The sequence below is a fragment of the Strix aluco genome, chromosome 3 (genome assembly GCF_031877795.1).
Source record: "Strix aluco isolate bStrAlu1 chromosome 3, bStrAlu1.hap1, whole genome shotgun sequence".
Classification (NCBI taxonomy): Eukaryota; Metazoa; Chordata; class Aves; order Strigiformes; family Strigidae; genus Strix; species Strix aluco.
Window position 1 is genome coordinate 78568075 of NC_133933.1, and position 27572 is coordinate 78595646.

A 27572-nucleotide genomic window follows, 5' to 3' on the forward strand; every position below is an offset into this window, starting at 1 on the left:
CATTGTATCACTCTTTTTCAGGGCATGGTCTGCTTTTCTGCATGCAAGCTTCAAGGATAGCTGTCAGCAGAACAGCCTGACTTTACTGTATGATGTTCTCCCTTATCCAGGAAAATTTTCTTTCTCAAATTATGTTGGCTTTAGGGGACAATATCTGTTGCAGTATAACTAAAAGCAGCTCCAGCTTCCTGGGGAATCTAATACCCTGAGTTACAGATATAGGAAAAATGCAAGTTCATTACTAGGTAAGAGCAAAGGACTGGCTAGCATGGGATTCATTAATATTTTTTAATAATGGATTAATAATGTTCCTGAACAAGTACATGTAATACAAAACAGTGAAATTGTTAGCTCTGCATTTATAATATCATAACTGAAAAGCAAGTAGAAGACAGTAAGCTGAACAGATCTGTCATTTTACTCAGTAACATGATGTAACTGCCATGAGTGTTCATATAATGGCCTCCCTTGCTTAAACCAGAAATCCCTGTCTTTCTAGTCCAGTTTGTTTGACCTACCTTTCCAAATCATCATGAAATCACAGAATCGTAGAACAGTTTGGACTGGAAGGGACCTTAAAGATCATCTGTTTCCAACCCATCCTTATACTAGACCAGGTTGCTCAAAGCCCCATCCAGCCTGTCCTGGAACAGTCCCAGGGAGGGGGCATCCACAGCTTCTCTGGGCAACCTGTTCCTGTTCCAGAGTCTCACCACCCTCACAGAAAAAAAAAAAATCTGCCTTATATCTAATCTATATCTGCACTCTTTCAGTATAAAACTGTTACCTCTCATCCTGTCACTAAACTCCCTGATAAAGAGAAGAGTCCCTCCCCATCTTTTCTGTAGGCTACCTTTAAGTACGGGAAGGCTGCTATAATGTCTTCATGGAGTCTTCTCTTCTCTAGGCTGAACAACCCCAACTCTCTCAGACTGTCCTCATAAGGGAGGTGCTCCAGCCCCCCGATCATCTTCATGGGCCCTCCTCTGGCCTCACTCCAACAGGTCCATGCCATTCTTATGTTGGGGGCCCCAGAGCTGGACACAGGACTCCAGGTGGGGTCTCATGAAAGAGGAGTAGAGGGGGACAATCACCTCCCTCGACCTGCTGACCACACTTCTCTTGATGCGGCCCAGGATACAGTTGGCTTTCTGGCCTGCAAGTGCATATTGCTGGCTCATAGTGAGTTTTCCATCTACTAATACCCCCAAATCCTTCTCCACAGGGCTGCTCTCAATCCACTCATATCCCAGACTGTATTTGTGCTTGGGATTGCCTCAACCCATGTGCAGGACCTTGCACTTGGCTCTGTTGAACTTCATGATGTTTGCACAGGCCCACCTCTCAAGCCTGTCCAGGTCTCTCTGGATGGCATCTCCCTTCCCTCCAGTGTGTTGACCACACCACAGAGCTTGGCATCATCAACAAACTTGCTGAGGGTGCATTCAATCCCACTGTCCATGTCACCAATAAAGATATTAAACAGCATCAGTCCAAACACCAATCCCTGAGGAACACCATTTGTCACTGCTGTCCACTTGGACAGCGAGCTGTTGACTGCAACAATTTGAGTGTGACCATCCAGCCCATTTCTTATCCACCGAGTGGTCCATCCATCAAATCTATGTCTCACCAATCTAGAGACAAGGATGTCATGCAGGACAGTATTAAATGCTTTGCACAAGTTCAGGTAGATGACATCTCTTGCTCTTTCCTTATCCACCAATGACATAACCCCATCGTAGAAAGACATCAAATTCATCAGGCACAATTTGCCCTTAGTGAAGCCACATTGGCTGTCACCAGTCTCCTCTTTATTTTCCATGTGCCCTAGGATAGTTTCCAGGAGGATCCATTTCATGATCTTGCCTGGCACAAAGGTGAGACTGACTGGCCTGTAGTTTCCCAGGTCATTTTTTTTTTCCCTTTTAAAAAATGGGGGTTATGTTTCCCCTTTTCCAGTCAGCAGGAACTTCACCAGACTGCCACAGCTTCTCAAGTATGATGGATAGTGGCTTAGCCACTTCATCTGCCAGTTCGCTCAAGACCTGCAGATGCATCTCACCAGGTCCCATGGACTTGTACAGCTTCTGGTTCCTTAGATGTTCTTAAACCTAATCTTCTCCTACGGTGAGAAGTTTTTCTTTCTCCCAGTCGCTGCCTTTATCTTCTGCATCTTTGGTGCTGTCACTGGAGCACTTGCCAGGGAAGACTGAGGCAAAAAAGTCAATGAGTACCTCAACCTTCTCCATATCCTGGATGACCAAGTAGCCTGGGACCTTTCTCCCTCCAGATTGTAGACTTTGATGTATTTATACTTCCCAAAGATTAGATAGCGAGGAAAAGTTGAGTGTTTCAGGATTTTTTTCATTTTCATTTTAGACACAAGTTGGTGATTATGAGTGAATGTAGAGAATGAAAGCTATATATAACATTTGGACATTCATACTGATACTTTGGAAAAAGATTCAAATCCTGTTTCAAAAAACTAAATTTAGGCATTCACACGTAGGTGTCCAGATGAACTAGTTGTCTAAGCTGTCATTATTGTTAATAGTTCATTAGTCAAAAGCTTAATACAGTCATCCTAGAGAGGCACCGGTAGGTGTTTACAGCAGTCAAAAGCATCAGCATTGGTGTTGAAATATCCTCTCTGTAGCTTCTTGGCCTCTTCTAATGATGCTTATTAATGATTTCTTGCAAGAATTCACCTGATACCAAAGCCCAGAAGGACTAGCCCTTGTTTTTTATGGCTATAGGGGTTTTTTTTGCCAAGGCTAATAGAAAATACTAATAAAACTCATCCTTCTTAAACAGATGTTACTAGGTGTCAATTTGTGAGGAGAGGTATACTACTAAGATATGCTGTTGCAGGCAAAAAAACCCCAAATCCATTAAATGTAAGGGCTCAAGAAAAATAACTGTTTATTCTAAATACGTGTCATAGTTCAACCCCAGCCAGCAACTAAGCACCACACAGCTGCTCACTCACTCCCCTCCAGTGCGATGGGAGAGAGAATCAGAAGAGTAAAAGTGAGAAAACTTGTGGGGTCAGATAAGGAGAATTCAATAAGTAAAGCAAAAGTCACACCTGCAAGCAAAGCAAAACAAGGAATTCATTCACCACTTCCCATCGGCAGGCAGGTGTTCAGCCATCTCCAGGAAAGCAGGGCTCCATCACGCATAATGGTTACTTAGGAAGACAAATGCCATCACTCCGAATGTCCCCAGATTCATTCTGCTTCCCCCAGCTTTATATGCTGAGCATGATGTCATATGATATGGAATAGCCCTTTGATCAGTTGTGGTCAGCGTCAACTTCTTGAGCATCTCAGCCTCCTCACTGGTGCGGTGGTGTGAAAAGCAGAAAAGGCCTTGACTGTGTAAGCACTGCTCAGCAATAACTAAAACATCCCTGAATTATCAACACTGATTTCAGTGCAAATCTAAAACATAGCACCGTGCTAGCTACTATGAAGAAAATTAACTCTATCCCAGACAAAACCAGCACAATAAGCTTGTCTAGTACAAAGATGCATCTTTGTCCATTTAAAAAATTAACTGCTCATAAAGCTTAATCACATTTTTTGAAGTTTAAGTGTTCTCTGACCTACAAATCTTCAGCAATTATCCTTCAAAATTGTATCTCATGTTACCCAGTATTTGGGTAACAAGAGCACTGGGGCAAAAGTGTGCCTGGTGCCTATGTTCATGGAGGGAGGTAGAGGAAGGAAAGGAGAGACATGATAGGAGAGACAGTTGAAAGGCTGCCTATTACTTTTACGTAAGTCTCCTGTTTGACTTAGTTCTGATCCCAAGTGCCTAAGATCATGCTGAAAGACAGTGAAGGAGAAAAAAACTACAGACTTTTATATGATGGTGAGATCCTTAACTTAAGACAATGCATTCACTTGCAGCAGTTTGGAGGACCTGAGGCAGAACAGCATGTTTGTGACTAAACAAATAGGTTCTGCTGAGGAAGCCTGAAAGCATGGCCATGGCTATACTGCTCCCTGAACCAGCTGAAATGTTTTTACATCTACATACAACTCCAAAATTGTCTCCAGGCAGGAAGTGGAGCAAATAAAATGTCTATCTGTACCCACTGCTTAGAAAGCTCCTTAACTTTATGCAGGTTTTCCTTCCTGGAAGCCACATCAGGATTTTACTAGTTGCTCCACCCTGGAGAGATATGGCAATAGAATCAGCTAAAAGTCCTTAGAAAGTCAGAGATAGATCATGAGGGACCAATACTGGTCACACCACTATCAACACTGCACTTGTAAGTCAGCAGGGTTGAGACTGCTTTCTGCTGACCAGACTGTTCTACAAGGCAATAAAGCCTATCAGATTGCAAGGAGTGGTCCTCACACACCTCGCAGGGCACATGCTTACCATCAGCATTCATTTCTGTATTCCCCAAATATGATGTGGAACCTCATCTGAGGTTCAGCCTTCCCTCATCAAGCTGAGGACCCACATTGCCAAGAAATCACAAGGGTCTAACTGGACATAGTGGGAAAATATGTGTGTTTCAAAGATACAGGAGACAAATTTTAGATAGAATGATCAAGAAAAATACTCATATCAGCTGATGCAATAGAGATTTAATATAAGTTCAGAATTATGTTAGAGTTAATTATGATTTGTGGCAGAAATTGTTGTAAAATCAATTTTAACACCCCAGCCTATGAAGATATTAGTTTAATTTTCTGATATGCTTTTCTGACCTTGATGCATTTCTCCAGCCTCTTTTTAGTTTATCCACACCTTGTCGACTTCATTTTCCCTTCTTCCTCAGTACTAACTCCCTTGTAGGTTCATTGTAGTTTATTGTTTATATGACTGAGCTTTGCCCACATGTCTGTGCCCGGTGCAGGAGCTTCTCAGCACAGATGTTGACCAAAGGCTGTAGTCACACAGTTAATATTTTGACTCTAAACATTTTTTTGTCACCAATGGGCAGTGCTGAAGATCTAGTCTCTTTTTCTCTGTTTAATCTTTGGTGCTTTGTGTAAGAATACTGTTACACATATTCTGAAACGGATATCACTGACTTCAGTGTTATTGGGAGAACTCACAGTTACTAGTCAACAGTTAAAGAACAATTTTTGTACTGATACTACTTTACAGTTAAGCACATGTACAGAAACAATATAAATTCCTACAGTGAATGATATTTTTCTCTAGGTCAGAGATTCGAAACACCCAAAAAGTGTACTTCTAGCCCTTCACAGCTACCTTTTCATACTGTATTTACTGTTTTATAAATATGCAAAAACACTTGCCAAGTATTGCATAAGAAGGCATGAGGGACCTTAAAGATGTGTCAATCTCATCAAAATCATCTTTCACTGAGATAATTCTTTAAATTAGTCTTTAGTGCTCTAAGCTTAAAGCTTGATGAAGCTGTTCAGTTCAGAAAGGTGCCTTGTTTAGAAAATGGACTCCCTTGTTTTAGATGATTAACTGTCATCACAGATTCTGAGTTTTTACACTTATCATATTCCAAGCTTCATGGAAATTCTTTGAAGAATTCATCTTAATATGTTTTCAGATTGCACTGGAAACCTATAATGTTACCTCCTGTCTTTAAAAGCCATCAGGTTACAGATTCCTTTCTATGAATTTTTGATAAGGTGGTCCAGAACAAGGGAAAGAAGTAGCTATCTGCCAAGTAATCTCATGAAGTCTGTATTCACTGTTTAAATGCTTGCTTTGTAAGGCTAAATCAGATCATGCAAAAACTCCCAGCAGATCCATGAATAAGAAATACACTTTGGCTTATATATTATTTACTGGTGCAAAGCATCTGCACTTTTTATGAGATCCTAGTTTGTTAAAAGAAGAAAAATTCAATAATGGAAAATTTTTCATTACTTAGTTTCATCATTCAGTTCTGTCCCGTATGCAAGTGTCATATTAGACAAACCAAACTTGCAAATCTATGTGTTTCTAGCAGCTGGTCTTGGAACTGAGGTTTCCCTTGGGACAATGGGGAAAAAATCCTTGGGGTCCTGCACACAATTAAAGATGCACCTGCTGGATCAGTTGGACTCCCCTGGTCCATGAACTGTATGTGTGTGCTGCCGTGCAGCTCTGTTTCATGCCACCCAGCCTCTTTGGAGCCCCATCTCCTTTTTGAAAATATGAATGTGTATAAAACAGTTCCCTGTTTGCTGAAGCTTGAGTGGTGGACAAAGCAGAAGATTGCATACGGGTACACAACTTAGAATTTATCTGATTTATCTGTACAAGTCGCATTTCACTTCATCCTGGTAAGCCTCATATGCTGTATTTCTGGAGCCTACCTATTCAACAAAAAAGTGTCAGTTTACTTCGAGATGAGAAAAGCTGAAATAACTAGAATACTGTTTCCCTAGTATTTATCTGCCTTCTGAAGATATGAAAGCATGTTCAGAGAATATAACAAAAAGGTAGATAAAATGCAAGTGATATTATGGAGCTATCACCAAAAAAAGATAGAAACAATTCAGTGAATGCTAATCTTTAAATCCGATCAGTATTGAAAGAAATGCTGTGGGTTTTTTAGTCTTATTATTTTCTCAAAGGTTCATAACAACCTTAAAGGAAAAGAGAACAATTATTGTTCTTTTGAAGGCACATACAATAAGAAACTAAAATGTAAAAATGTGATTTCTGCGTTGTGTAATATTATTCTGATAGAGGAAAAAACAGTTAAAAGAAGTTAAATGGTTTGGGTTTTAGTGGTTGTTTTTTTTTAAACCTATGACTCACTAAAGAATGCCTTACAAAGTCTTGTATTACTTGTTACAGATGCTTTTTTAATGATGATTCATAGCTGTGACAATTCAGCTTATTGATATCAAAACTACTTTGTGCAAATGTTCTGTGCTTCTTTGTTTAACTGACAATATGCAAAATCCTTCTTAAATCACTTGGGATGTTCCACTATTTGAACTTTGAAATTTCTAACTTCAGTCATCGGTTTAATCAATACATTTTATAAAACAACAATGCTTTAGGTCTGTTTTCTGCTGTTCAAGGCACCACTAGCATAAGGAATGATAGCATTTTTGTGGGTTTAGGTATAAAACAGTGTTTTTACTAGCTGTTGCAGAAAACTACAATTACTTTTCTTTTGTATTTACATTCTGGATATGTTACAGAATGACTATAATTATGTAGAAAAGAAAGTGATGATTATATGGTTGGCTTTTTACATTTCAAAACTATAAAAATATTATAATAACATTACATGTCTGAGTTACTCTCACAGAAAAGTGAAGAGTGTGAGTTCCCTTCTGGCCTTAAATCAGGCTGTTTGTGGTATATTTCAGGTCAACCTCTGTACATTGTAACAACTGCAGCAAGCCCTCCAGAGTCTACATGATGAGCACAGTGGATGATTTAGGCACCTAATAGGAATAAAAGAAAAATAGCTTTGAAACATGTCATCCTTGTATAAAAGGTATTAAATTAGCAAACAGCTGGAACCATTGAAACACTGAAACGAGGCTGAATTTGTTTATCTGGCCTGGCAACCACTACCTCATTCAAGTCTCGCCCCCAGCTAGATTTTCATCACTGACTAATTCAAACAAGAATCTTCTCTGTATTATTGATCAAGAAAGAAAAGCATGTGAGCAAATTGGGTATGTGTATATTTTTAACTGTTGCCTGGACAGGCAAATTAGTTTTTCTTGCATAAATTACTTTCATAGGTTGCTTTCTTGGATAATAAAAGTTTTGCACCTGTGACACTGGTGAAAAAATATTTTTAAATGAAAAATACTCTTTGACCTGATCATGCTGTGGGTTCCAGTTCAAGGTGCAAAAGTATGACCAAGGAGAAAAATGTAGTAAAATGCTTTCCTTAAATAGAGTCATAGCCCTGATCCCAGCCATGGTAGATTCCCAGCTTCTAAACCAAACAAAGTGAATACTTCTGACAAGTGGCAGGCAAGTACACCAGGTGCCTGGGGGTTTCTCTCTTCAGTGAAGAGTAAGTGCCCTACTTCAATTTGCTGTAACCTAAGGAGCCTCACTGGGCGTAACTTTTGACTCCTAGATAGGGGCATAATGTAAAATAAGGCATCCAACAAGTGCTTTGTTTGGGAAATGGAACCCAAAAGGAAATTTCAGGAATTTGTGTCTTTAAAAGGCTTTTTTTAAGGGAACAATTGTTTGAAACCTTTTTTCTTCTCTCTTATCAGCTTAATTTTCCCTGTAAGCGTAGAGTTCAAAATTTAACTGGGGAAAAAACACAGAAAAGCTTCTTTCCTAATGTCAAGATAATCTTTTAAACATAAAACCCAGAGGATAACAATATGAATATTACCTCAAAAACTAGGTCACTTGTTACTTTTCTTAAGAAAAGTTATATTCCATTCTTAGAGTATATCAGAAAAAACGTAGTATTTTGATAGGAATAAAAAAACCACTGCTAAAAGAACAGGATGGATTTCAAATTATTTTTATTATTCCAATCCACCTAGTTTTTCTGAAGTCTTCTTCTCGAAAACTTTTCTGAGGAATCATAGAAACATAGAATGGTTTTGTTTGTAACGGACCTTAAAGATCACCTTGTCCAACCCTCCTGCCATGGGCAGAGACACCTTCCACTAGACCAGATTGCTCCAAGGCCCATCCCACCTGGTCTTGAACACTTCCAGGGAGGAAAATGAGTCAAGTAAACTCTTTTCTACTATTCTTTCTTCCTAAATGCTGAAAACTTTATTTGTATTGGGAGTCATAAAACTACCTAACTTGTTTCTCAATTACTGCCATGGGTTTTCTAGGCAACTGAAAACTTTTCCAGAACACCTTCTGTGTTGCCCTTTCTTCACCTCTATGACAGCGATTATCTCAATCTATAAGTAGAGGCACAGTGGTGAATTTCTTATGCCCTCCTTGCACTTATGTTCAGGGTGTAGATGCTGAATGTACTTACATGCTAATTCAGCACTTCAGTTCCCCTAGAGAAAAGCTAAATAAAGTTTGAAAGTGGGGGGGAAAAAGCATTTCTTTGGTAAATGAATGCAGCATTTTTTAGGTCAGACCCTCATTAGTGGAAATCAATGTATCAACATTGACTTCCATGGAGTTATGGCAAATTACATCAGCTCAGAGTCTATATGCAGTGATGATATTTGCATTTGTTGAGGCTTTGAACAAGAGCTGTAAAGCTTTCATATGGAACAGATTTGTTGCACTGGGAGTTCTTAAGACTTTCTGTTTGGAGTGTTTGGAATTTGCTGTTTTTCAGATTTTCAATAGTGCTATAAAGTATTATATTACTTGTTCTTCTGGGATTTCCTAATTTGCAATGCTGAGCAGGGATTGTTTGGAATATAGTGTGAACTGCTGCACCTCTGTCCATTTTGCACATTTTAAAATTAATCTGATCAGAAACATGTCTATAAAAAGTAATTAAATGACGAAAGTTTGTCTATGCAAATACTAATTTGAGAGGTGTAATTCATTCGCATAAATATATATGCAAATAAGATTATTTGTTTGCTTTTCAGAAAAGCTAGTTTGAAAAGTTTAAAATTTTGATCCCCAAAAATGCAGGAAAATATTTCTCCTAAATTATTTTCCTTTTTTTTTTTTACTATCTTTAAGTTTAAGCTTATTAGATGGCAAATCGTCATTGTGCATATGAGTCACCAGGGGGCTTATAACTGGTGGGCAATCTGAGCTCCAGAAAAACACAAGTGGAGATTATGTGCATGCTGTGACAGCAACAAGCCCAAGGGCACAGCCTTCTATTCTGAAGTTTCAGGTCCTTTGAACTGTCTGTCCCACAGGTCTCTATAGAAGAGTATAAAAAAAAAGAGTAAACACTTTCTGGACACAGATCTTCTCAGACACTGATTTAAGAATGATGCTTTTTGTGTAAGTACTGAAAGTACTCTTTCTAAAAGGGATAAACTTGATAGATTAAACCCCTTTTTCAGACATTCGTCAGTCTCTACCTACACTGAGACCATAGTTGCTCAGGTCAGGGTTAGAGGACATGGCTGCAAATATGTCTATGAGTAGTCAGTGTTTAATTCAACTCTGCCAGTTGCCTTTCCCATTGCCTTTATCTTGATGTTTCAAGAAAACCAGAGGTAGAAGTGGAAGATTTGCTGAACATCAGTAGTATCACTTTAGCCTGAGTGAAAGGGAGCATAAGAACCAGAGCTGGTGTTAACATTTTGGTAGGCCCATGCAACTATTTCCATTTTCTGCCATCCAGCTGCCGCTGACATCCGTTGCGGTCTCTGCTGCTGTATGCAGAGTGGGTCTTAGGATCTGGGGAATGGTCATTGATGGTATTTTTGGATCACATGATGTGCCAGATCAACCCAATCTCCCAGTAATCCAGAGCTGGTGTATATTGCAAAATTGACTTAAGGGGGAATTGTAAGAAAACAAGAGAGCTCTCTTTCCATAAGAACCTGCTTTGAAAAGATGGTGTTTTGCTGATGGGTATTTTGTTTTATGTTTTTGCATTGTTGCCTCTGCTCTTGATTTGATTGTAAGCACAATGATATTTTGTGGTCTTTTTTAAAGCTCGGAGTCAAGTGAGCACATAAGAACCTCAGCTTTCATTGAAGAACAAATTAAAATAGACCTCATGTTGTAGGAAAAATAAAACCTAGAAAGCATGCCCTGACTGCACGGGGAAGGCTCGGTCACTAGAAAATGATAGAAAAAAATGCCTCTTTTATCACAAGGGAAAAAAACCTTCCTCCTTTCTTATTTTAATTCAAAGGAGGTTTTCCAGCTGCAGCTGTTTTTCATGCTACAGCAGTGGTGAGAACTCCTAAGAAAATTTATACTCTTCATGTCTTTAAAGCTCGTGGGTGGAGTAGTACACATGTGGAGCTAAATCAGTGCTCTTCATATCCCACTTAAACTGGGATGAGGAGCTAACAGAGTGTCTGCTTAACTTCTTGCACCTTGTTTGCAAGATCCCTGTGCAAAGTATTCGTAGTAATGTAAGTGGAAGTCTTTTACTGGGAAACGCCCAGGAGGGTTGCCTTTAAGGCTTCTTGGATCCATCATGTAACTCCTAGTTTCACAGATTAATTAGATGTTGTGGCTGCAAACTAGAGCTGAAAGAGCAGATCTATTGTCCAAGTTTTGTGGCTAAACAAACTTTCTACACATCCACAGAAGCTCCACCACTCTTCCACACAGCCTGCTGAAACCTTATCACAAGTGGTATTATTTCAATATGCTTAGAGTTTCTGCTCATTTCAAGTTCTTGTGTTCTTACCACACTGGTGACTGAGTACCCTAAATATCTACACTTAATTCCCAAAACTGACATGCATGAGAAGTAATGTGGTTACTCACTAACGCTAATTGGCTTCTAAAAAAAAAAAAAAAGGTTTTCAGATAGTACTGATCTTGATATGTTTAACAAAAATAAAGTGGAAGATATTCACCAAAGTGAAAAGAAAGCCTTTTCAAGCATTCATCTTCCTTTCTCAGTGAAGCAGCTTCTGTCACTCACTTGCCTATCCTTGAAAATCTTCATTTATAACATGCCTCCTTTACAGTTGTTTTCCCAAGCCTTGCTATCAGTTTCAGCTGATGAAACACCACAAGCCAAACACAGCAATTCTTGGTGATCTGTTCTAGAAGATCTGCTGCTTTTTACCGGAGCTGGTAAACACATGTGCATAGAAATAACATGGGAATTAGGAACAGCTTAAACTGACCCTGTTTTCATTTCAGTTGGTTTCTCAATTTTTAATAACAGCTGCCCTCCCCCCGCTTTTGAAGAAAGATTTTTTTTTTCCAGAACTGTCTAGTCCTTAAGCAGCATTGGATAAAAAAGATCATAAGTACTTGTAAAACTAAACAGCAGAGTTAACTCTGCATTTTGCTGGATTGATATTGTTCTCATTCTACTACCACAAAGAGCAGCAGATCACCTTAAAGCAGATTGTAACTCCTTTTTTCTTTTCTTTTTCATGAGAAAGGATGTTATATTGAAGCTGTCTGAGCAATATTTTTTTTTTGTAGTCTTAAGTAAAGTAAATATGACCATGGGGAGGAACTATCTTATCCCAATAGGCCTGATGCTGATCTCTTTTGTGCCAAAGTAAATCAAGAATAATTTTACCACTGTCAGTACAGCCACATCAGTAAAATTCCAGTGGGAGCATGGAATATGGCACAGTACCTCTGTAAAGAATAATGAAAGATTGCAATGGGAATTGTTGTGCCTGTGTATCTCTGCAGGAAATCAGTGGAATTTGGTACTTTGGATGGTTGAATAAAAGAAACTTCTAGTTTTAATTAATCAGGGCTGAGTTAATTAATCTGACACGTGACAGGAGAACACTGTAAAACTTCAACCATGTCATCTGAGACTGGACTGAATACCTCTGCTCTGGAAAGCAAAAATGCTTTTCAAATCTGCTGTTAATATGATGATGGTTGACAGCATTTGGGCAGGATGGGAACTGACATAAAAGCAAATTGGAAATAAAGACTGCTGCTCTGTCTCAAATGCGGCTGTTATGTGGTGCAGAGCAATTCTTCCTGTGTGTGTTTATGAAGGAAACCAGCAAACGGCAAGATAATTTTGTTAGCACAGGCAACTTTTTGCATTCTCCATGGCTGACGGTCTCTTTGCTCAAAGCACAGAACTGATTTCTGAAAAAGTGGCCATGTAGCCTGTTTAAACAGCTGACTGGGTAGCGATAGGCTGCTTTTATTGGCTGTACAGATAGATACACGGTGCATCCATACCCACAGCGCTGCCTCGTGCACCTGGCAGCTGTCCCTTGGTGTGTCTGTGGAAATCTTGCATTCCCCCACCAGCTGCGGGTATTGCATGCAGCTGCTGCAGCAGGCAGGAAAGAGGAGGGATCAGTAGGCAAGGTGCTGAGATCAAAGGATGCTGCCTTTGAAGGAGGGGGGTTAAATCAGATCCCAGGAGGTTCAGTTCAGGATTACATTATTTTCACTGCCTGCTGGGAAACATACTAAAACCCTTCACATTGAGAAGATGTGAAACCGCTGAAAACACAGATGAAACAAGCTGTCCAGCCAGAGAAATTAGAACTGGAAAATAGTAATTCATCTAATTTATATGTTTATCAGTTTAGGAAGAGAAGGTGGTCAAGGAGAGACATTTAACTCATTTTATAATTGTCCTGTGTTTCATTCCCAAATGAGAAAAAAAACTTACTTTAATGGGAAAAGGTTCTGAAAAGATAATACCTGCATTGAGAATGTATTTACTGTTCTACAGTCTGTGCATCTTTGTAAGTCATCTCAGGTCTGTGAAGTTGTGTGAGGCTGCACTTCTTCTGGAAAGCTAACAGGGCTGAGATTCTTTAGGTCATATGCATACGATCTTGATTTGGGATTTGGAGTACTGCTGTGTGGATTTTACTCAGAAAGATAAGAAACTCTTTCCTCTTAGTAATACCCAGCGTTTTGTGGGCATCAGGTCTGCAAGCAGTGTTTGATCCATCAGAGGAACCAGGACTTCTGCTCAGCAGAGTCACCTGGAGTGTAAGGGACTTTGGGGTGCCTCTTGTCCAACCTCCCACTGAAAGCAGGCCAGTCACACAGCAGGTAGCTCAACATCATTCTGTTGAATTTTGAATATCTCCAAGAACGGAGATTCCACAACCTCACTGGACAACCTGCTCCAGCTGACCACCTTCACAGTGAAAATTTTGTTCTTTTTATTCGGCCAGAATTTCCTGTGTTGCTTGTTGTGACTGGTGCTTTTCACCCTCCCATTGTGCACCTTTGAGGAGAGTCTGGTCCCACCATCTCCACGCCCTCCCCATAGGTGACTGCAGGCTGCAGCAAGGTCTCTTATTAGCCATCCCTTCTTAAGGCTGAACAAACCCAGTTCTCTCATCCTCTCCTTGTATGTCATATGCTCCAGTAATGGGTCTTATGGTTTTTCTTGCCTCTAAAAAATCCAGATAACTAGAATATTTGGAACCTGCAGTTAAGAGGATAGGACACAGGACCAAATATACAGCTACCCTCACACTGCCTAACATTAAGATAAAGAGTTTGCCTGTTGACTTGAGCTCACGGATTAGGAAAGAGAGTACCCATGACATAGGAATGAAGAATCCCTTATGGTTGTTTTTCAGACGTTTTCTCCCACTTACCTATTGTATCAGGCACTACATGATAAGATGTAGTAAGTAGCTCTGAAGAGACAGAGCAGCTGCTATTCATATGTATTCAGGTTTTGAAGGAAAAAATTCCCATATAATTTATTATAATATATGCTGATTTTGCCCTCTTCCTTTTGCCCCCAAATAATTAGTGTTATGAATACATTTATTTAAATACATGTGAACATAGAAATACATATATTATGAGAAACATCTTCAAAACAAATGTCTCCTTTTTAAATATAGGTGCCTTAACTGCATTCATGAAATCTTTGGACAGGGTTGTCAGTTTGTAGTGTGCTGATGACCATGTGTGAGTCCCACTGACCCGCCTTGTCTTCTCACTGTCAGACAAAGCTGCCAAGGGTCAGTATGTGTTGCAGCCTTCCCTTCCCAGCAAGCATGGTGTACCCCTGCTGCCAGGGCTGTGACATGAATGATGTCATAGCTTCACCCACCCCTTGTTGCCTTTTGCACTGTCTGTCATGTTAGTGTGATAGAAAGGCATCTCTCTGCACACGTGCATGGATGCTGGACCACCGGCTGTTCCTTTTTCTGACGTTCATAGAAAACAGATTTCCTGTTAAGAAAACTCACATTGGCCTTGTGTCTGCAAGGGGTCTCCGCCCAAGAGGATTTATATGGAGGAAATAAAATTATTTTTTTCCTCCAAGAACTAGTGATTTCCTCATAAAACTGACCCATTTCTGTAGATCATGTGCCAGAACTTCAGTTGCTGTAACTGGCTGTACAGTTGTGCTAATGTGCTGAATTTACATTAGCAGAGCAGCTACTCTTGTCTCAGGTAGCAATTTGTATTGAATAACTATTGCAGAGCTGGTGCACAAGAACCCACACAAATTGTATGTGATACGTACATATTGCATATATAGTGTATATATGGACTATAGTGGATTAAAGGTATATACATGTTTTTTTGGGGTACATTGAAGAGTCCTGAGGTATAAATGAGATTTTTTTGTTGTACATACCACTCTTGAAGGGTACTTTGAGAAAGTTTGTTCATGATTATTTTATTCTTGTTTTTCTTATTAAACATTTATTACAATAGAACCTTGTTTTTCAGACTACTGCTTCAAGAGATTTACTACACATTACTACACATTTCACACCTTTTTTTTTTGTAATGTAATTTTAGTTTGAGAATGTTTTTGACTTGTTGTAACTTTCTTAGTGTAGAGACACTGCACTGGGTTGACACTGTGGTAACACATTACTCAGCATGGAATGCTGATGCCACAGTTAAACAAGAGAAACAGGAGGTTTGTGCTTATTTTGAAATGTGGACACACTAGCACAGTGTGTTTACCAACCTCTACTACACATTGATGCAAATAGTCCAAGTTGTGTTTTATTATACTCAAATTTGAATTCAAAGGGAAAAGTATATCTTTAAAAATGCAGGTTGCTAATATTCAGCTTTTTGGTGGTAAATTATCGAGCTGCTTGAAATTCATTCCATCATGCACTCAAAATTTAACTTGCAACTGAAAAGCTGGTAATGAACATGGTGATGTGGTGGTCATGATGATATGCCATGGCTTCACGTGTCTCTAAAACATTTTGAATAACAGCTGAATACATAATATGTGACATGTCAAAATTTGTGAGAATGGAGGGTTGTTTCCCTGAGGGTAACTGTGCTTCATACATGTGTGGCACGTAGAAACAGCAATCTATAAAAATTCCTCCCAGATTTCATCAAGAGTTCCTGGACTACATGTGGTCAACTCTGCAGGTCTGTACTGGAAGACTTCCCAATGCTATTTCGCTAAGACAATCTCTGAGAAAGGTTTGCCCCTGAGATACAAATGCTAGAAGCTCTGGCTTCTTAGAAGTTGGGACAGTCTGATTGTCAGTGTTGGACAGATGCCATAGGCTCAGAAATTTTAGGTTGTTCTGAAAATTATTTTCATGGAGCAGAGAGAAACTAGGAGGTGAAAATCTGTGTGAGAACCACAGATATTTCAGGTTGTTTGGGTTTTTTTTCTTTTTTGTCCCCAGTCACTTAATTATGGCTCTCTCTATGCGTTTTCATGGCATTCATGGTAAATTCATTGTTTTTGTAGGGACCAGCTGTGACTGTGACTTGAACCTGCCAGAGCAGCCCTGACACTTGCTGCCAGGACAGCCTCTTCACTGCCATGGGAGCAACTATAACTGCTCTCTGTGCTGTTTTCACAGCAGTGTCTAGGAGGAAATGTAGCCAGTTGGCTGCTTCTTATTCACCTTTAATGTTTACATAGGTTTCAGTTAATATACTGAGAAGTGAAATGCTTTAGAAAGACACACATTAACTATTATAATATTAAATTATAGTATCTGGATGTGGGCTCAAAATAGCACTAAAACCAAACAATGAGGTATTGTTCATTAGGTTTTAGTCTGAATGACCTTTGGTGTTTAGACTTACCTCAGGTAGCTACTACTGCAAGAGATCACAGTGATAAGTGAAAGAGAAAAAACATCTACCCTTTGAGATTTAGTGCCTTCTGTCTTACTCTGTTGAAGTAGCAAGTATGATTTAGCTGTCATGGTTTAATCTAACTCCTTTTATTTTACATGGCAATGGACTAGGTGTATGTACATGACCATTTTTTATGTATTATTTGAGGGAGAGTAATTTTTATGTGTGAAGAAGGAGGAGGTTACTTCTCATAATGTACAAGCATTTAGTTGCTTGCTATTTTCTGAACTAAAAAAAAAAAAAAAGAAAAGAATATTTCTTTTTAAATTCTGCCTTTCCAAAACCAGGAGACTCTTGTCTTTTCATGTCTTTATAAGAATTCTCACAGAGTGCTTTCTTGTACTTGAAACACACAGAAAAAATGCATGTGGCAGGTTCAGAGAAGGAAACCAGTAATAAAAACAAACAAGCAAACATAACCTTCAGCAGATCTTACTTTTTGGTGTGCCTTGACTTACGATTTTTAATGATCGGAGTCCACAATATTGGACACTGGTGCAGCCACACAGCTACGCAGTGGCTAGCTGCCCTTGGTAGGAGTGGGAACCAGTTCAGCCTGGAACACTGCAAACCTTTATGCAGTGCAGGTGACTCCTCTTGAATAGTTTCTAATGAGAGACAATATCCTTTGCTTTGAATTCAATGAGCTTTTGAAATGCTTTTAAGTCATCAAGTGGCTGAGTAAGGGGTTTGCTCTCTTAATGGAGAGGAATGATACATCTACATCAATTGGTTATTCTCTTATTGTTTAGTCCTTCTCTCCTCCTGTCTCTACTAAGTGAATGGAGGAAAGGCATGCATCATAAAGGCATGTGGGGGTATGTGAGGACCACAGCTGGCTGGGTGTCCTGGTTTTGGCTGAGCTAGAGTTAATTTTCTTTTAGTAGCTGGTACAGTGTGTTTTGGATTCACTGTGAGAATAATGTTGATAACACACTGATGTTTTAGTTGTTGCTAAGTAGCACTTATCCTAAGTTAAGGATTTTTTCAGTTTCCCATGATCTGCCAGCAAGCAGGTGCACAAGAAGTTGGGAAGGAGAATGGCCAGGACATCTGACCTGAACTAGCCAAAGGTATATGCCATGCCATAGAACATCACGCTCAGTATATAAACTGGGGGGAGTGGGCCAGGAGGGGCAGATCACTTCTCATGCATCAGTCAGTGAGTGGTGAGAAACTGCATTGTGCATCACTTGGTTTTTTTCTCTGGATTTATTTCTCTCTCTTTTTGTTATACCCCTTTTCATTAGTTTTACTATTATTATTATTATTAATTTTAGTAATATTAATATTGTTTTGTTGTTGTTATTAAACCGTCCTTTTCTCAACCCATGTTTTACTTATTTTTTTTTTTTTATTCTTCTCCCCATCCTACTGTGTGGGGAAGAGTGAGTGAGCAGCTACGTGGTACTTAGCGGCCAACTGGGCCTCAACCACGACTCTGGGTTATCCCAAACAGCTGTGTAGGACAGAATATGTCAAGTCTGGCAAGTCCCTACCAGCTATGGGGAGTGATGTCCATGTGAACTTTGGCCAGGGTGATGCAATGACATGTGGGGAACCAACCAGCTCATTTCAAGAGGGAGCCCAGGAGCAAGGTAACATGAGGCAAGTGGGAACAGTCAGAGGACCAGGACCCAGCAGCTTCATGAACCAAAAATGTAACTAAGGCTCTGCATGCAGGAATTTCTTGGATCCCTGAAACTTTTGCTTCTTCTTTATTGGATATGTCTGAGCATATCTAGCTTATAAAGAAAGCAGCTAGAAAGTTTTTTGTGCAAAAAGAGTGACACAACTTACTGGTTAATGGTGTTGACACTAATGCAAGCACCCTTACAAGAAAAGCAATCAGTCTGTTGAAAGGAATACTACTCTGGGAAAGAATTAAAAGTGGTTGGATCTATGATGTCCTTTTGCCCTCTTGTGGGCGTGGAGACCCCTATGAATCCTGGGCATGGAGTCTCAAAGGACACATTGATCAAAGAATCTAGTCTCAGGTAGAGTGGGTAAATGCACATCGAAAATGGACAGTCACTAAACAAAAATCTGCAGTGTTCTCATTAGCACAAAGAGTTCAATTAGAAATCAAATAAGAAAAAAAAGTTACCCTACTTAATTTGATTTTTTACTTCATATGTATTCATTTAAACTTTACATTAAATAAATTGATGATATTTGTGTTCATTATATATAATTATATATATTGATATTTGCATATATTCCGTGTTGGATTGTGGCTTTTTGGTAGATGGGTCATTCCTGAAACTTATTGTTTATAATCAATATGAGATTTCATCAAACAACAGAAGAGAAATCCTATCTATTACTAAGTTTGAAAACAATCTATTCTTGGCAGAATATGTGTGTTCATTTAAACTGAACAATATACATTTTATAAATAAGTCTACATACTGTCCACACTTTATTGACTAGTCTCCTTAAACCTGATGGAACGCCAGTCCATTCTGCAATTACAGAATGCCCATAAAGTGACAGAACTTTCAACATTATTCCTGGGGAGCTTGAGTACTGCCATGGAAAATTTTAAGTTATTTAATTCATGTAATACACTTATAGGAAAGAGGGGAAATGTATATTTGCAGCTTTCCTACAAAAGTGTTTTCAAATCTCCCTCCTTTTCTCTAAAACTTCAAAGGTAGTGAGGATTGTCAAAGCATAGCCATTAGAATACATTTTATTTTTCTTGTGATCAATTTAGCTGAATATCCTGTAACTTAGAGCATGACTTATTTGTGATATGTCAAGAGCCCTTAAGAGGTCCCTCTTAAGGGGTTTTTCTCATTTGCTTCCTTCACTGTATCGCGCATACGAGTCATGGCAATCACTGGATCTAATGCTACAATCTATATCTCTATCACTGACATCAAAGGAATCGGGTCCTTCTGATTTCCAAAGTCCCATTCACACATCTGAGAGGAGAGTTCATTTGTCTTCTTCATGTGATTATTAATCTCATTTCCAGGGAGAAGTTGTATACTTGCAGAGAAATTTTGTAGGTTTTTGTTTGTTTGTTTGCTTGTTTTCTGGAGCCAGCCAATTAGTTTTCAAAGCCACTGTTCATGATACTGGCATGATTTCACAGAGCAGTAGTTGAGATGTTTTATTAGTTATTTCAGCTGAACATTTACTCTATGAAACTGAGCTCTCAAAAGAGGGCTTTTGGGACATTATCAGTTTGATCTAATGTATAGGCTTGAATTACTGTATCATTATAATATGCTGCTTGGTGTCTTTTGCCATTGATTTGCCTACATTTTTTAAATTGCTCAATCAGAAGCCATTTATCTGATAAATTATTAACAAATAAATGTTTCTGATGGAAAAACAAATAATTCAGCATTGTAAATCATGTATCATACAGGCAACAGCAGTCAGAAGTAAACTGCTCTTGAGCCAAGCAAGTAGTTTATGTAATGTAGATGGAAATTATGTAGTGAAATAACATTTCATTGCAAAGAAAGAGTGGCTGTTATTTTCCTAGACTCATACCACATTCTATGTTTCTGCCTTGTACATTTCTACGTTCTTTTATTGGTGCATCAAACGTCACAAAATTTAGTTTCAAGTATGCAAAGGCATCTGCACTTGTTAGACTCTGAGCATACTGTGAGGTGCTCAGACTGCTCATTCTTTGTAATATTTCTGTAGAAACCTTTTTATTTAATTCTGCTTCTCCACTCAGAAGTATTATTTTCCTGATTAACAGAATAATTACAGAGTTAATGTCTTTTGGCAAGTCACATTGGCATTGATGATTTGGAGGGCTTAACTGTATTCCAGATTCCTTGAGGCTTGATTTACTTTGAAAGAAAGTATATGTTCATGCCTAAAGCTAGAAATCATAATACAGGATTTGCAGTTGAATACCATATTCATGTTTGTGTCTGTGTCCCATTTCTTCAATATGGAGGCATAGATAGATTATAAAAAAACAGAAAACGGAAAAAAGACAAGAACAGTCAAAAAATTCTCACTAAATACTATAAACAGTTTCTCCAGATGGGTCTGGCATTGTTCTCAGTATAAAAGTAGTTTTCCAGTGATTTACAAGATGGCTGTAAAATACATTTCTGGTCAGTATCAAGGGTAACTGCTGAGTAGCAGTAGCATGTGCAGTACATTGCCTCCTGCCAGTAAAGATCTAACATTCTTTTTCTTGTAACCTACTTTAAATATAATTAGCAATCTTCTATTATTGGGAGTGGTTTTTGTTTGGGGCTTACTATTATGAAACACATTTACTGTAATTCTCCTTCCCCTTCCCCTTCCTCCCTAACCTGCGCTCCAGATTCCAGGTTGCCAATGTTTACAAGATAACAGAGACAGTACTTCGAAAAACTTGAGCTGGCAAGTGCTACCTCTGGGGCCGTACTGCACAAAATTTCTTTTCAGTCTTAAAGAGAGAAACTGAGTGTTTGTTCTATTGTTTGGGTTTTTTTTTTTCAAATATGCAGCAAGCATCTTCTCTTTTCATACAGGCTCAGCAAGTTGTACGCCGTTTCAGCAGAGATGTCCGATCTTTACAATCTGCATACCTGGAATTGCTTTATCCCTTGACTGGTCTTTTCAGTAACCACTAAAGACTTCTTGAGACTGAGCGCTGGAACAGATGAGTTAAATTCTTCCTGAATGTTCTTCATCAAAAGTAGCTGTATTGGACTTTCTGCATGTGCATAAGGACACAAAGGTTAGTGTATTCCTTAAAAACCTGAAGTTTCAGGACTGTTTCATTTAAACATTAGCAGTGCACACTGTTTCAATTTGTTGCATAAATATAGCCACAGGTGGATAAAATGGTGATTGACACCAGATATGTAGTTGAGATCATGCTTTTAACTGCCATGGAACAAATATACTTAGTGAGCTGGTGCAACTTAAAGCCCTCTGAATGACTTGCTGGCTGACAAGAGCAAGCTCTGCCCATGCTCTGAGCTTCACTGCCATTATCTATTTTTGTGGTATTTCTTCAAAGCTTGTGTTTAGTGCATTGCAATCACACTCATCTGTTTTATGGCTGGTAAAAAGGGGGTGAGAAGAGTATTCTACTTACCTCTGTTCACAAGGTGGTCCTTGTTTACAGTCAATGGGGATGAGGGGTTAGATGCTTGTCCACCTATGTACATAGTTGTTCTAGATGGCATGTGGGCTTCAGGGGAATGCCGAAGACATACATAACATTTTGGAAAAATTAATTTCTTTCTAATGGCAGCTATTCCTTCCTGGAAGCTGTAAGATTTTAATAAAATGTTTTTTCTATCCCTTGATTTCTGTTAAAATATTATATAATCTGTGGATATTAATTTGTCACCACTCTGTCACTTCAGGAAATCACCCTCGATCAGGACAATTCACTGACATCATTTTTCTGTGGTATGATTGTAAATGCAGAAGAAACCATTCTGCAAAAAATACATGCTCAGAAAGGTGGTGCAATGTGTGTGGGCATATGTGCACATCAAGTCACATCTCAGACACATAACTGACAAGGAAAGTAGCAAGATCATAAAGATACATCAGGATTTTCAACACCAATCATAACATTATAAAAAAAAAGTTTACAATGATGTGGATAATGCTACATACAGTAGAAAAGTGAACAGTCATGTAACCTTGATTTTATTCTATGATTACCATCTGTTTTTCATCTTTTGCAGAATATTCTTCAGGCGTAATGCTCTATCTGGGTTTGGGGGAGGAGGAGACAAAATTATTTTCAGTTTTACTCTGTCGACCTCATCTTATTTGATTTGGACAATTTTTTTAAAAAATTAGTTTTACAAATACTATTTGCTCTTATTAAACATCTCCACAACCTATTAAAATGGTTGCAGGAAAGCTATTAGCTAAAATTGATGGAGCTCAAACTTGATGCAATTAGAATTACATGAATTGAGCTCTGCTTTCTCATTTTTGTAGAGGGATTCTAGTGATATCATCTGAATAGCAGCTTTCTAATCAGTCTCTGTCTGCCACTCTAGCTAGCATTTCTGTTTGCATTTGAAATGCCTACTCCCTGTATAAGTAAATAGAAGAAAAAAATATCATCCCTCATCAAAAGGAATTGTTTCCCCATTGGCACCAAATGTCTACTCAAGATAGGAAAGAGGAGAAAAAAAAAAAAAGTAACAATACAGTTTTGTTTCATCTAAGTTATGTTGAAGTTACTGAGAGTTTTTGTAACAGAGTTCAGTAGAAACAAGAACATGGATATAAAAGTACAGACTCCATTTAAAAGTGGAAGGTTAGAGAAGTTGCAAGATTTTGCAAAGATTTCCATATGGAGGAGAGCTAAGTTAGTTCTGTGGGGTGCCCTCACTGCAACATCTAAATACTTTCCAAGAAAGTAAAATTCATATAGGGCATATATTGTAGCTTTAAAGTATAGAATGTTTTTTATAATATTACATCTTTTATACATGTGTGTATAGTAAGAGGTGCATATCTCACACAGTTGCAGAGCTCAAAGGTCAAAAGTGTTGTGAACTCCACCACCTTGGACTGCATGCATGTTTGTACTTCTTGGGGCATTTGTGTAATATGTATTTGTGTGGACTGTTAAATATATATAATGTATAGGATTATGGGTTCTGTGAACTCAGTACAATTGTTGACAGAGCCTTGCTATATTAGGATAGGTAATGCTGGAAAGATCCTACATATCTTTCATTTTCCCTATGGTGTTGCTGCTAAAGCACACATTAATAATGCCAATATATAAATTTGGATAGAAAGTTATGCAGAAAAAAGCTTTATTCTTCAGTTTTGTGGATTTTGTAGTTTATGCTATAGCAAATGTTACAGACATTATTTGACAGATTGGAGAACAAACTTTGTTTGATAGGTAGTAGATATAAATTCATTTAATCAGTGCAAATCAAAAAGAATGAGCTAAATTATCTGACTGGCTGCAAATCCAGTGGAGTTTCACCTGTCCAAATTTTCCATGATGAATTTTGTTACTGGTGACTTCTGCCTTTTGCAAGAACACAAGTACAACTAGGTTTATCCACAAGGCTTGCAGAAGCTTAGATAGTAAAAGTAAGAAATTACCCTTATGTAAATGAGCAAATGATGGTTATACTGAATTGACTACCTAGCTTACTAAGTCAAAAGAAATGTTGTGCATTTAATAAAAAACTCAAAAAAACCACCCCGCATATGATGGCTTATGAACTGGGAATGTTTGGCATAACTCCATATTTAAAACTGATCCTGGAGATTTTCTGCATTCAGACTAGTTCCTCCTGGAGGTTGGGAGGAGTGTCCCATGACATGGGGAAGACTGAATTCTGCCCTTCCATATCTTGGGAGGCTGGCAATGTACAGAACAAAAGATATCTTCTGTCAGATATATTTTGTGAGGAGGTAAAACAGAAGTGATCTATCCACCACTTCCGAAGTAGGTCAGAGCTGTGAATCCTAATCCAAAGCAACATGACTGCAACTCAGCATAAGGTCCCTTAAATTCCAGAAAAACAGGTTGTGTTGAAGATATGTCTCTGCCCTTGTCATCACCTTTGCCTGACTTGGGGCTCTCCTGAGAGCCATCTTTCACACAAGAGTAACCACATCTTCCTCTCAACCATTTTGCCTCATCAGCAAAACTAAAGCTATATACATCTATCTATAGCAGCAAAACAGGGCTTGAGCATGAGTTTGATCCCTGGCGTCTGCTCATCCATCCCATCTGTTCACATGTTCCCTATCATGGTTTTGCCCTACAATGCCACGCAATGCCAGGATAGAGTTCAGGGAGCAGCATGGAGTAGGGACGGTTTCCAGGAAGCAGCTAAGAATACAGCCACCTTGCTTTGGGGTGAAGAGTCTGGGTCACCCACACTCTGGGCAAGAGAATTAGCCCTGGTCTGTTTAACTTACAAACATGCACACAGCTGAGTGTTGCAAAGCTGAGGCCTCCTCTGACTCTAGCTGTGGAGAACTGCTGTCCATACAAGTTGTTCCATAATCTTCCTTTATCTTTAACCGGTCACTACTTAAAGGACATAGAATTAGAGGAGGATAAGATGACTCACCCCTCTTCCATTTCAGACTCTCAGGCAGGATGTAATGCAAGGTATTTGTTGTTTTTACACAATAGAACATGACTGTTCAAACAGCTAAAGTGACCAAAACCTACAGTGACCCCAGGCCTTTTTCTTTCTTTTTTTTTGTTATCATTTCTAGCTTTAATGAGATAAAGAATTTGCATGAATTAAGTTATATTTTCTATGCTACTCTTTTGAGAGAAGTTTATTTCCTCTTTCTACTTGCTAGTTCATGGTCTTCTGCTCATGTTTGTATTGTATATTCTGGATACTTTGCATATAAGTTTTAGTTTACTAGTATGTTGAGTATCACATCTATTAGCTGATTCTGATGAAATATCTATATTAAAATGTTCCTTTGTACAAAATAAGGAACTTGTAAACATTGAATTTTTTTCAGTAATAAAGTGATGGGGGAGAGATGATGATCAGCTTTATCAATCTAATAATTAAATAATTAAAAGAAAAGTAAAAGAGCATGAATTCTAGACACTTTGTCCCTGCTATCAAAAATTTGAATATCAAAGAGCTTTTACAAGAGGAAGTGCAGGATATATGACTTTCCCTTTCTCAATAATTTTACTCACATAAGATTCAAAATATATCTGATTTAAGAAAATGTGGGCATTTTCACTCACTTTGAAAAAAAGGCATTTTAAACAGCAGGATGTAATTTCAGACTATTTGCAGTCAAGAGGCCTCTGCTGAGCAAAATACTCATTCAATTTAGGAATGCAGATTATAATAATTTTCCTATCTCCCTCACAGCAGGATTTCTGCCATCATTTTACAAACTCTCAGGTTGCAGTATTGAATGACTAGCTAACTTCAGGTAACACATGCTTCAAGCATATTCTCATTAGCTCAACTTAGTTGTAATGCAAAGCTGCTTAGTTTCACCAAGTGAAATGGGATACACTTAAATTGCCTCATCTGATATAATACTCCTTCTTAATACATGCAAAGTGGTTTATGATGGCAAAGCTTGTAGAGCATGAAAATCGTCAGGGAAAGTAAGGTTTTCTGACTAAAGCTGTCAAAAAGAAGTCCTATTTTATATCATTTCTTTTTAAAAAGGTTAAGAATGAGGAAGGAGAGATTGGAGTAAGAAATAATCAGTCTAGAAAAATGTAAATTTAGTACATTAACCTTTTTAATACATCAGCTCTACCAAACAAGAAAATTATAAAGTAAAGCTGTTCTTTCAGTAATGTCTTCTGCACCATAAAATTAAACGTAAAATACACAGTGGCCAAAATATATTGCAGTAAGAAACAATAGTCTTTATTATACCTGTTTTATCCAGAGAGTTTGATATTGCGCACTATGTTTCCATTTGCTAGTATTATTAATCCAGCTTGCTGATGCTGCATTAATTTGCAAGGACTTTTTAATTTCAGACATGGATAAGGAATTATTTATCTTTCTTCTTCCTTTAAATGCTAAGTGAATATATCCCAATCTTGTATACCTTGCAGACACAAAACCTGGTTTCAATAAAACCCCAAAACAACACTAGTACAATCAGGTTTTTTTCCCAGTATCCTGCACCTGCAGTCTGACCATAGGACTATAAATCCTCTCCCCACTTCCCTTTCCAATACTTCCAGAAAACTATTCAGAAAGGAGCTAAGCTGCTACAGGCTTTGCAGATGACACCCAAGTGTATATCTCATTTTCCACAGATGTAACCAGAGTCATCACAAAGATGTTGCACTGCCTAGAGGAAAGTGGCTCCTGGAGAAGAGCATCTGTCTGAGATTGAACTTGGGTGAGATCCAGACAATACTGGTTGAAAGACAGAAATGATCCAGACAGCCAGTTGAGCAAGATTCCTCGGCGCATGCCTTTAAGCATTAGTTTGCAATGAGGCTGTTCACATCCTTGGAAAAAGGTGGGGATAAGCATGTTGCTCAGCTGTGGCCCCAGAGAATGAACCAAGAACTCTTCCCACTCCAATCAAAAGCATATGCAACACAGGTTTTTGCAGTATTTCTTAGCTTTTCACTGAGCTTAAAAAATGAGGCAGCAAAAATAACAAAGTCTAGAAAACTCTTCCGTGACTCCAAGACAAAGGCCTAGCTGCAGAGATCTCTGAGTACTTTTTAAGGGGCTGATATAACTCATGTATCCAGGGCTGTTTCACTCTTCACAGTAAGAGAACATTGCTTCTGAAAGGTATTGTCTCTGAGGCTCCTATTTGCATTTGGATAGAAAGCACTAATCTTGTACTCAAAGGTACAATTGTTTTGAATCTCTTGATATCCATACTTTTTCATTTTCCACAAATGTACAGCTTCTACAAGAAACAGTTTAAAACCTTCTGAGTAAAGAGAGCTTCTGAGAGAGGAATAATACATCTCTTCTGGTTATGCAGTGAACTTTTAGGGTCTGTAAATACTGCAGCGTCCTTCCAAAAAAGAATTTGACTTTCAGAAGTTCAGTGCGTCTGCTAAAATTAAGCCTTCTGCTCTTGGTAGGAGAAAGGTGAAAGACAGGTGATTTAAACTCTGGTAGGTCATACAAACATCCCTCATCTGTGAAGTGCCAGGACACAACAATATTAGCCTATAGGAATGAATAACTGGTGGGAAGAGGTGAAAGCATACATGAAAGCTGCAAGCAAATAACACCCCACGAAAGCACACAATTGGAGAAGCCACACACAATACTCTTGGGGAAGCTGGAATCCAATTTGAGGATGGAACAGGTCTTCAAGACATGTCCAAACATTAATAAAAAGTTACGAGCATCTTTATGGAAGAGAAATATCTGTAAAACCGTTTGTATTCACTGTCAAAATCTTGAACCTTCTCCCTGGCAACATTATCTTTGCTTTACTCAGCTCCTTCAACAGGGAAAAGAAAAAAGGCATCC

At 38.5% G+C, this 27572-nt stretch overlaps 1 protein-coding gene across 3 annotated transcripts in view; it reads left to right on the top strand.

Moving 5' to 3' along the window:
• The window catches only part of HS3ST5 (heparan sulfate-glucosamine 3-sulfotransferase 5), a 210751-nt gene that overhangs the window by 91335 nt on the left and 91844 nt on the right, over positions 1 to 27572 (top strand). For all 3 annotated transcript variants that reach the window (XM_074820749.1, XM_074820748.1, XM_074820747.1), the window contains exon 2: positions 21129 to 21337. The gene's annotated coding sequence lies outside the window, so the exon portion shown is untranslated. The remainder of the gene's footprint in view (positions 1 to 21128; positions 21338 to 27572) is intronic.